The sequence below is a fragment of the Copadichromis virginalis genome, linkage group LG8 (assembly GCF_057382275.1).
Source record: "Copadichromis virginalis isolate Kocher_CV1m ecotype Utaka linkage group LG8, C_Virginalis_male_GT1.1, whole genome shotgun sequence".
NCBI classification, from domain to species: Eukaryota; Metazoa; Chordata; class Actinopteri; order Cichliformes; family Cichlidae; genus Copadichromis; species Copadichromis virginalis.
The window spans coordinates 1,077,700-1,090,282 of NC_140625.1; positions in this window are offsets into that span (position 1 = coordinate 1,077,700).

The following is a 12,583-nucleotide window of genomic DNA, read 5'->3' on the forward strand; positions in this document are numbered from 1 at the left end:
ACTATTGAATGTAATTATGATCAATTCTTAAACTCTGGCTCCCACAGGGTGTCTTTTGTCTCTTTCCTTCACCCAAAGATGCTCATGATCAGTAGTGAGTCAAAGAGCTTAAGCGAGGACTCCCAGTAGGGCTGAAATGTCCTGGGACTCTCCACCGTTTGGTCTGAGAGCTGAAGAAGCTTCTTTAAAGAGAGGTGAAACTTCACGAAACATCCAGTCGCTTTCCTTTCCAAACTCCTCACACTGTGCCAAACAGTTGTTAGTGCGGTTAAACTTCGGGGTCACTGGATATCTGTACACATGTTCATAAACAGTGATGCTAATAGTGCTGTTAAATTATGACTTGGTCTTATGCAATTAATTTGCAGCTTGCAAAAAATGAGTCATAAATATATGTATTAATATATGTATTTATTACAACATTTCTGCCATATGTACGATATAAAAAGTATGTTACAAGAAGGGTGTCATGTTCCCAGAGCTTAGTCCTGGCCATAAAGCAGGTAAAATAAATATTGAACAAAGTATGGAGCAAAGGTTTTGTACAAAATATTAATTACATTTCAGTAAATGTGTTCAATACTTTTTCTCTGTGTAATCTTTCATTATAAACTTAATTTATGGGCGTCTACAATTTGAATTCTTTGCACGTTTGGATTGGATGGGTTGTCACAGGCGTCATGTTAACAGCATAAATACATTTACTTAGAAATTGGTGACATGTTCAATACTGATTTTACCTGCTGTATTGGAGCCTATCCAGAGCTTACAACACCCCCCAGAATATCATCTTCAGGGAAGGATGAGATGAAGCAGCCCTCTGAGTCAACGAGTGGATCGCTGATCTTCCAGATTAGGATCGTTGAGCTTCAGTAGAGGTTGTAGTGATTGTAGGAGGAGCTGGGTGAAGACTTTGGTACTGAGATAAAGTTCAGCATAGGAATGGAAGCAGATGATGTCACCAAGGGGGAGCATATAGATGGTGAAGAGAAGAGGTCCAAGCACAGAAGCTCAAGTTCTGTTGAAGAATCAGGAGAGTAGCAGTGAGGCCAAGATGGCTGCTTATACATGAGAGAAATATGAGAAACAGGGTCGAAGGCTGCAGAAAGATCCAGGAGGATGTGCCCAGAGTCCACGGCAATGACAAGGTCCCGGACTTCCACACAGGTGGATTTCCTTCATTCCTAAGAAAATAAAACAGCTCAATACTCTTTTGCAAAGGTCTCTGCAACAGCACCGCCATACAAGGAAACTGCAGGTTCCAGTTTTTCACACAAAAGGCAAGACACACAATCACAGTGGCAAAGGTGCCATACGCCATTACTACCCAACGATCCAGCAGAGACTGAAGGGCTGCCACCGCCTCAAGTAGTGGCCACAAATGAGGATATCAGGACGAGGTGTGTGATTACACACACCTGTTCAGCAGACCCCATTTCTTACCATAACCAACCCATGCACACACACACGTGACTGCTTAGAGGAGAGGGCCACACAGAAAATGATGAGCCAGCAAGGTGAGGACTGAGGGGCCGTGACATCGTCAGGATCCACGCCTGGCTTTCTGAGGGGGCACAGAGCAGGTGGACATGGTGTTGTGTTCATACTACACACTGGATTTAATCAGTTTCTGTTACTCTCTGGCTATCTTCCACAATCTGATTTTCGTCCTGTCCTCCTGTTATTATTGTAGGATCTTTAACTTACAATATAAAGCACCTTGAGGTGACTGCTGTTGTGGTTTGGTGCTATATAAATAACATTTAATTGAATTTAACTGAATTACAGCTGTCTCTCTATATCATCTCTATATGTCTCTCATAATAGACCTTCTTAATGAAACAGAAGAAACTGGTAAGTATCAGACCAGCAGGCTTTCCAGTGGGTAATTAGAGCTGGACAGAAAAGCAACCGTCAGTATCAGTGATATCAGTGAGATGAAGTGCCTGCAAAGAGCCTAGAGTATTATAATAACAAACAATACGCACCACAAAATCAACTGATTTAATTGTCGACTTAATAATGTTTACTTATGTATTCATTTAAATGTGTATTTGTGTTCTGTAACCAGCAAATAAAGTTACAATTATAAATCATCTTCAGTGTTGGGGTTGGACGCAGGATGTGGGCTTCACCCATTTCTGTTTAGGCTAATGCTGACACCTGCTGGATGCATTTGAACATGAAGTAATGTAGGAACTCCGTCAGCTCTGAGCCATCTGTAACTTATTATTATTTATTTATTGCATAGGCTCAGATTAAACCCACATGCAGTTCATTTAGAAATTAGTGTTCAGTTATGTTTGAATTAGTGGACTTTGAGGAGTTTTTATTACAAAAAAAAGTCCAAATACTTTGACTGACCAGTGTTTGGCTTGGCTCTACTCCCAGAGCTCAACACAGAAGCATATGGATACGTTCACTTTCTACACTTTTCTCAGACAGGCATGAACATTTTCACATGTTTCTCTCTTGTTTAAACTCTCAAAGTTCAAATCTTCGTAGACAAATAAGTCCAGTATTACAGGATGAAACCAAAGATCAAACCGTGTTCTCAGGTCCAGAGCAGCTGCCAGAGGATTCAGCATTAATGAATCATTAATGAATCAATGGTACAAAAGCAGAGGAAGCAAGAAGAATGAGTTGAGTAAAGTTTGACTTATCTGTTTTGTTTCGCTTAATGCGCCTTATAATCTCAAAAATATGGTAACGTCTACCTTCCTTTAGCGTGTCCAGAAGTCCAACTTTTCGTGCGATGGTTAGCATCTTCCTCTGCCTTTAGGTGCTACCACAGGTGACTCTGATGGTGCACAACATTTCGTCAACAGTGTTGTGTTTGTTGGGGAGAAAATGTACAAAAACGTCACAACATAAACTTTTAAGATATTTTCAGGCAAGAATGTAGCTGTGTAAAGTTCAAATATCTGCTCAATTTATCAAGACATCACATATTTGCAGAAATGCTCCGACGTTTTCGGAGACGTCTATTTTTTTTAATGCTTTGTGGCAACTTTTGAACATCTGTGGCATCTATTAATGTCAAATCTAGCCTTTATTTAACAGCATAAGCAAACTGCTTTTCTATTTAACGGCTTTTCTGTTTTATTACATTTTAAATAATAATAATAATAATAATAATAATAACAATAGTATTTGTTTTGTTAAAAATGTGTTTAAAAACAAGTTTTGTTGTGACAGCTATAGTCCAGATTAGTGGCCTGTTAAATGGTTAACGTCTAGGTTGGCTTTATACTTGAGAATAAAGTAATACAGTTTGTTCTTCTAAAGAATTAAGTTAAATTCCACAGTTGAATCATAAGAAACATTATGTTACTTACAAACCCTGCCATATGTTAGATCTGGTCATTTTGCTTATAAGAAACTTTATATATTGGAAGTTAACTTTTAACAAGCATGTAATGATTATATTTAAATTAGGTGGTATTTTTTTAAACGCATGTCTCTTTAGGCCTAAACTGACAGTACCAATACCACACATTCAGACACAGTAGTAGATGGTGTTTTTAATACTATATGTGTTAGTCTAATTTGGTTGTATGGCGTCTACATTGACCCTCTGTGTTGTAAGTTATTATGATTGCACAGCCATTAAGGATCAAATCAGTTTCTGAAAAATGTTCTGTTTTTTCTCCCTCTGCTTGCTTCTTACTGTCTTTGAGGCTCGGGACCAGCACTCGGGTCCTGCTGCTGGACAGAAAGACATCAGTAAGTATTTTGGTTTTCCAATATATTAGTAACTGTCAGTGACATTAATATTAATTAGGCTGAACTTTAATCATACTTTAGATCAGCCTGTTTTACTTATTGTTTTATTTGTGCTTTGGTTTGGGGAAGTTGTTTCTGTACTGATCTTTTCCTGTCTTCTGTTATTAGACTTGAGATATGACTGCACGATGCTGTTGCTGGTGACTCCAGTTAATTCTATAAGACATGCTGTGGAAGTAAACAAACAACAACAGTTTGGTCTTTCTTGAAAGATCACATCCCCCAAACTTAGTTTAGAGGGTCTACACTGTATATAGTGAAGTCTGCAAGTTTTCTAACAGCAGCATTTGTTTTGTGCCCAAATCATTTTGCAGATCATTAGAATGAAAGTTATTGGCCATGTTTGCATAGATCTTTTTAAAATGATGCTTTCATGACATTATTGTGTGTTGGGTGGTGGTCACGGCTATCCAGACTGACAGTGGGACATTGAATGTCACCTCTCCGGAGGGGAGGGGGCCTGAGATTGTGTAAATTGGAGTCTGTTTTATACCAAATGCAGAAAAAAATGTTTTAAGAAAGCAATTAAGTTCATGTTCCAAAAAATATGATTGTTTGCTCGCAGGACACCAGGAGAGATGAGTCCTCCGTCACAGATGGTGTGGTCAGTGAAGATGGTCGCCTGCAGGTTCAACCTCATTGCATCTGCAACCCACATCCACTGCCACTGTACTTAAGGGAAGTTAAAGACTTTCTTCTGCACCTACATTTGGATCACCTCGATCCATGACAGTCATTCAGGCAGTAATGCCTGGACTGGAAACAAGCATCCTTAAAATATTACAACATTCCAGCTCCTGTGTTGGAATGAAAAACAAATGTGTTGTTTAAATCAGAGACGGCACTTGTGACAGAACAACAAATATTTTATTTTGATTATATAAGTAAGTACAAAACAAACATGTGGTAGGCCTAAACTTTTCAGAATAATTTTATAACTGTGCGTTTATTGAGTTTTAAACTTTACACTGACACCAAAATTAAACAAACAAACAAAAAAAAGACAAACCCCCCCCCAAAAAACCCAACAACAACATAGCAGAACGAAACAAAACAGACAAAACAAAACAAACAAACAGACAACCCGGCTCATGAATACAAAGAAATAAGTGGAAAATCCAGACATTTTGATTATGATACGATTAACAATACATATATGTAGAATAGCATTGATCTTCTTGCATTATACCAGGGCCCGTGAGAAAATAGCAGAAATATCCAAACCGACATACGTCATAATTGGGTCCCATATTTTATGAAACTTTTTGTCCTGACTATGTAGCTTGCATGTTAGGAAATCTAGTGACACATATTCCAATACTGTCCGGTGCCATTGAGTCTTAGATGGGGCCGTGTCCGTGATCCAGTTCAAGAGGACACATTTCCTTGCACAGAATGTTAACAGTGCATAGTGCTGCTTTCCAAACTTCCCCCTAATTTTGTCGTTTGCCACTCCAAGTAGCATACACAGTGGATTGCATTCAGTGTCAGTGGTGAAGATCTTATCCAGTTCACACTTTATGAGGAACCAGAATTGTTGTGTTTTCCGGCAGGACCATAGACAGTGCGTGAGGTTGCCCACCTCTATTTTACATTTAGGGCACAGCGGAGAAAGGTCTGAATTGTATTTATGGCATTGAGAAAGTGATATGTGAGCGCTGTGTAGGATTTTAATTTGGATTGCCTTAACTTTATTACAGACGCTCAGAGATTTAGCATTCTCCCAAACTTTGTCCCATACCTCGTCACTGATCTCTATATTTAATTCCTTTTCCTAAGTCCTCTTCAAATAAGTTGTGACCCCAAATTCTGTTAACAGGCTGTCAATGGAAAATTGTACTTAGTAGTCAGTATAATCTTTTAATGATATAAGTTTGCATATGGTAGAATACTGCATGTAATCATTTGTGTTTAGAAGTATATAGTTGGTGGCATATTGAAAGAATGTCTCATCCTAGGAGGTCTGTAACATTCCAGGGTGTTCTGGCGTTCACCCCCACATCCTAGGAGCATGGGAGAGGTTGTACCTTGTCTTATTGTTTTACGGTAGGATTAACGTAGCTATGTCAGTTTTAGTTTAAGTGCTTTTTTACATATAGATGAACTGTTGGATTTTCCAGACCAGCAGGTTAAGGGAAGTCGTTTATGGACACACACACACACACACACACACACACACACACACACACACACACACACACACACACACACACACACACACACACGTACACCTCCACATTCCAATGTAAGGAACAAACACTCACTGAAGCATATAAATAAAGACCAGGGCAGTCCTCAGTGCGAGTCTCTGAGCCTCACTCTTGGAGTGTCAGTTCTGGAGGCTGCCCTTGCTAGCAAGAAATTCTGTGTGTTTCTCTTCTCTGAGTCTCTACTGAAGAAGTGTTTTAGAATATATCTCTTAACATTATTTGGTCCTTCGAGCCGGAGCAGACAATATCAGAACTGTTATCTGTGACTCTGTTCCAGGATCCAGCACTGATTCCTGACGCCGTGGGGAGCCAGCACCGAAGCCTGTGCACAGCCCTCTTGGACGAGGAGAGAGCCCCAGGACGTGAATTCGGGTCTGGGCCGATGGCCTGGGCTGATGGCCTGGTCCACGGCGCTGGGATTCAGTCTGATGATCCGAACCACCAGTGAAATGTCGGAGGGTGAGAAACAATATTTTGGTATATAAAACGGCCGCAAAGGTTTAAAGTAATGTGATAAATTAGGTTGGGTTCGCTGAAAGGAGCTGAATTAGACTTAAGTTTTAGAGGTAGCTGAAATTACTTCGTGACAAATTAAAATGGTAAATGGCCTGCATTTGTATAGCGCTTTTCTAGTCCATAGGACCCCAAAGCGCTTTACACTACATTCAGTCATCCACCCATTCACACACTGGCGATAGCAAGCTACATTGTAGCCACAGCTGCCCTGGGGCGCACTGACAGAGGCGAGGCTGCCGGACACAGGCGCCACCCTCTGACCACCACCAGTAGGCAAACACGGGGTTAGTATCTTGCCCAAGGATATTTGGCATGCAGCCAGGATGCAGCCTGGGATCGAACCACCGACCTTCTGATTAGTGGCTGACCTGCTCTGCCACCTGAGCTACAGCCACCCCAAAATACATTTAGGCAAATGAAAACACGTTGAGACAGAGAAATTAAAATAGGTTGGGTTCACCAAAAGGAACTGAATTAGACTTAGGTTTTAGAGGTAGCCGAAATTACTTCGTGACAAATTAGTGCGTAAATGTCTATGTGTGTGTATGTGTCTGGAAGTAAGTTGATTTTACAGCACAATACGCTGCTGAACTACTTCTATTTTTGTTTTCTTTGCTGAGGCTCAGGTACTGGTGACAAAGGAGAACGGTTGAGTTTCATCTCATAAAACTGATACCGCTTCACCGTTAGGGTGAAGTTGAAGGCCGTATCAGTAAACCACTCTGAAGTCAAGCGTGCCAGCGACGGCCCAGCAAAATCTTTGAAAATGGAGAATAAACAAGTAAAATAAGATAAGATAAGATAAGATAAGATAAGATAAGATAAGATAAGATAGAACTTTATTAATCCCTCGGGTGGGTTCCTCTGGGAAATTCGACTTCCAAAAAAAGCACAGCAACGACCAAAGTTACAGTTACAGAACTGTTATATATATATATATATATACACACACACACACACACACACACATATATATAAATACAGAGACAAATATAAATAAAATATACAAAGGGGATAAATAGAATAAATAGGAATAAAAAATAAAAATACAAGTGAATTGCACATTTCAAGTATTGAGTCTATTGCACTGTTGACTATTTACAAAAAGTATTGCACAAGGTATTGTACAGTGAGGTGAAGAGGCACTACAGCTTAGTTGTTCCCCCCTCCTTTGTCCTCCTGTCTCCCCTCCCTCTCCCCTCCAGAGAGGAGTTAAACAGTCTGATGGCGTGTGGGACAAAGGAGTTTTTAAGTCTGTTAGTTCTTGTCTTGGGGAGAAGCAACCTGTCACTGAACAGACTCTTCTGGTTGTTTATGGCCGTGTGCAGAGGATGCCCAGCATTGTTCATAATGTCCATCAGTTTCTTTAGTGTCCTTTTCTCTGCCACTGTCACCAGAGTGTCCAGCTTCATGCCGACCACAGAGCTAGCCCTCCTGATCAGTTTCTCCAGCCTGGATGAGTCCTTCTTTGCTGTGCTGCTCCCCCAGCACACCACAGCATAGAAAAGTACTCCAGCAACCACCGACTGGTAAAACATCCTCAGGAGCTTCCTGCAGATGTTAAAAGACCTCAGCCTCCTGAGGAAGTACAGTCGGCTTTGGGCTTTTTTATACAGGTGCTCTGTGTTAATTAACACCTGATGAGAAATGGTTAGAAAAACAACAAGCCGGAGCAGGTAAAATCAGTGCAAATAGGTGGAGAAATCCACAAAAAGCAAAAAAAAAAAAAACAACAAAAAAACAAAAAACAAAAAAAAACCCCCAACCCCCCCCCCCGCAGATTCTTTAGATTGCCCTGATCAACAACAGCCGGTGCTCCAGACCATTAATTTAACCAGTTGTTAATAGTAATCTGCATTAAGTTCAGGGTTGCTCAAATTCAGTACAATGACAGATGAAGTGATGAATGAATGAATGAATGAATGAATTGAAATTTATTTCAGTCAACAACAACAGATTATAATTTTACATAAAAGTACTCAAACAGAAACCGAAAAAGGAATAGGCTGAAGCCTTATGGCTTATACTTATCTGATCCCTTACCCCTATAGAAATAATCAAATCCTTAACCAAGAAGATAAATAACATTGATAAATAAGTTGTATAACAGTTTGAAAAGAAATCAATGATAAATCAAGAAATTAAATCAACACAAAAAAATGTTAACAAACCAAATTTCTATAACCTTGTATAATACAAATTTTTAAAAGCTTCCTGAAGAATGACAAAGAAAAACACATCTTCAGTTCATCATTAAGTCCATTCCATAATTTCACTCCCAAAACTGACACACATCTATACTTAACATTGGTTCTCACTTTAGGCATTTCAAACTTATAAGACCCCCTTAAATCATATTTTCCATCTCTTAGTTGAAACATCCTTAAAATACACATTGGAACATTCTTTTTCATCACACGATATATCATTTCTAAAGTTTTAGAATATATAATGTCCATGAATTTTAACATAGATGATCCTACAAAAAACTGGTTGGTGGACTCCCTATATCCAACTTTATTTATTATTCTAATAGCTCTTTTTTGCAACTTAAATATTGAATCCAAATACTACACTATGAAGAACTTCTTTAATTAGTGACATGTCAAGGTCATCACAATCCGTGGATTTTTTACTCTTGAATTTACTCACCACTTCTACAATGTCACTCTCACAGACTCCACCAAGAAACATTGAGTTACATTTACAAGAAGTAGAATCTACTTCATCATTTCCTCCTGGTACAGAAATCTCTTTTGCCAAGTTGGGACCTACATTAACAAAGTAATCATTAAATTCATTAAGTATGCTCTCAGTATTCTCAATCACTACATTACCTCTTGTTACAATACGTGTTGGAGAACATGTATTATGTTGATTTTTTATTATCCTATTTAATACACTCCAGGTAGCCTTAATATTACTTTTATGTTTTTGAAGCAGCTGTTCATAATATCTTTTCTTTTCGTATCGCATAATAGATGTTAATTTATTTCGATATTTCTTATATTTGTCTTCATTTTCCTTTGTTCTATGTGTCAAAAAAATCCTGTATAACCTATTTTTCTTTTTACAGGCTCTTTCCAGACCTTGTGTAAACCATGGTTTTTTCTTTTTATAATTTTTAGAAAACTTTTTAATTGGACAATGGCTGTCATAGATTGACAAAAATATATCCAAAAACGCATTGTATGCATCATTAGTGTCTTCCACATAAACCTTTTGCCAGTCATAATTTTCTAAGTCTGTTTTAAAAGCCACAATTTGTTCTGGTGTTTTTATTCTACCACTGTAATCCATTTGCTTTTCCTCTTGAAAATGAAGTTGATTGTTCATTTCAAACACTGAAAAGACAGGCAAGTGATCACTTACATCTGTGACTAACAGTCCACTATGTATCTTGCCGTTTATCTTATTGACAAAAATATTGTCGATCAAAGTGGCACTATCCATCGTTATTCTGCTCGGCTTTAGAATCAACGGATGGAATCCAAAACTAAACATTGTATCAATAAATTCTGAAATCTTATTATGGTTGTTTGCCTTCAATAGATCGATGTTAAAATCACCACAAAAAAAGGTCACCTTCTCCTTGTGTTTTTCCAATATTACAGAAATTTCTTTAGTAAACTGGTCTATACAGGATGCAGGTGTACGATAAATGGAGCTAACTAATATGTTTTTCGAGCTTTCAACCTGAATTTCAGTGGTTAAACATTCCATCAAGTTATCAATCACAGCAGTCATATTGTTAACAACTTTACATTTAAGATGTGAAAAAACAAACATAGCAACACCTCCTCCTCTTCTATTCTTCCTATTTTGCCAAAACATTTCATAGCCCTCTAGTCTATCTTGCAATTCTTTGTCGTCATTCAACCATGTTTCTGAAATTGCTACCACTGCAAACTTATTTTGGAATTGATCAAGATACGCTTTGATTTTAGAAAAATTACTGTAAAGACTCCAACTGTTAAAGTGGATTAATGAAAAACCTTTTATCTTGGGATCCAACTCTTCCCCATTATAATATTCACATGTCATATCAACATTCTGATAGAGGTGGATATCTGGATCAATACTATTGTCCAACTCATAATATTTATAATCATGAGATCCAAAATATTCCAGTTTTTTTGCCTTTTTTTGTTCACACATTCACATGCAGTTATTTTTCTCACACTTATCAGATATTGTTCATATCACAGTCAGCAACACAATTCTTTTCTACATTGAACTCTATTTCTTTTGTTTAAATCTCTCAAGATCTGCAATGTCTCTGACAACAATTACTTTAGGTTGTTCTGATGTCCCATTAAGTCTTATGAATACCTTACAGTTCCTGGTCCAGGTATCTTGGATGTGCCTTTCCTTCTTCAATAGTCTTGCCTGTCGTGCAATTTCAGCATTTCTCTTGGTGAGATGCTCATTCACATATACGCCGGTTCCCTTTAACTTCTTTCCCATCTTTAACAGTTCAACTTTATATTTCCTGTTCACAAATCGTAGTATGATAGTTGGCATCTTGGTATGTTTTTGTGGAATAGTATGACATGCAGCTATGTTTTTGCTATCCAAAAGAATGTCTTTGTCTTTGAAAAACTGAATAACTTGCTGCTCAAGCAAATCCTTTTCAGCTCTTGGTGCATCTTCCCCATCCTTGTCACCTGCTGTACTCCGTGCATAGGTGTAGTGATTTGTCTTCAGTCCAGAAGTCATCACATCTTCCATTCTTGTATACTGCTCCAAATCTTCAACTCTTTTTTCCAGCTCTTCAATCTTCTTGTCTTTTTCCTTAATCACAATCTTCAGTTGTCTTACTTCTTCAATTAAGTCCAGTAGTCCTGCTTGCTGTTTCACCACCTTACTCAATTCCTCTGACATGAAGTTAAGAGACTTCTTAACTTCTTCAATATCTTCTGTTAGCCTCTTAGTTGTCATGTTTCTTGATCACCAATTTAAATTCTTAGAAGACAAAATTAATTCCAGGCTCCAGGTAATCCAATAAGCCAGGTGTTACTTGTAGAGCACATGTGATGAAAAAAAGGGACCCTAAACTTCAAAGTTTGTGGAAATACTCACACAAAATGAAGCAAAACTTTGTAAAGATATAGGCAAATATTTAAACTAATGACGTGCATAGAGGCACTTGACCTGTTTGAAAGACTGTCGTCTTGGTTCAGATATAGAGCACACCTATGAAAACGACTAATATGCTGAACCCTGTATGAAACAGCTGAAAATTACATGATGGAGAAGCTGAATTGAATATGAAAGTGCAAGACTTTGAAACTGTGTGGGGCAAAGCACGCAACCACTGTGTGAGGTTGCGTTGCGGTCTCTTCTGAGCTGATGAGCAAGCTACACATTATCAGATCGAGAGCTGGCTGAGAACTCCTCAAAGAGAGGGAAACGGAACTATGATAACTGTGATAACTGGAGTGTGCAGAGTTTCCGTGAGTTCAGCTTCTTCTTTCAGATGCGCAGCAGTTTTTCTGTATCTTGACTCATGTGTGTAGAGTGTTCATAACATCAGCATTTCTGTTTCTGTTTATTTGTTTTGGTGGGTTGAAAAATAATTAAATAAACTTGTGATCATACATATGGATCACCATGGCACATATCATCAGCCATGTAATTTATTTACGCAGATGACAAAGTGAGTGTGAATGTGTCTGACGTCACAGTGCTTTTGTGCACTGTGTAAAAGTAATTGCCTCTGATTGTGAGAGCAGTGATTCTGCAGGTCACCAGCTATTGTAAAGGGGAAAAAAAGAGTGAAAAAGAGACAAAATTTACATTGTGGATGAAAAATAATCAATCAATCAATCAATCAATCAATCAATCTTTATTTATAAAGCACTTTTCATACAAAAAAAAAAAGTAGCACAAAGTGCTTTACATAGTTAAAAGCAGCCCACCCCACCCTCCAACTCACTCCCCGCTCTCTCATTAACATAAATGATGTGAATACACACATATCCCCCCCCCCACACACACACACACACTTAGTATTGACTCAGCTCTGACATTGGATGCCCATGTAAAATCTTTGGTTCGCTCCTGTTTTT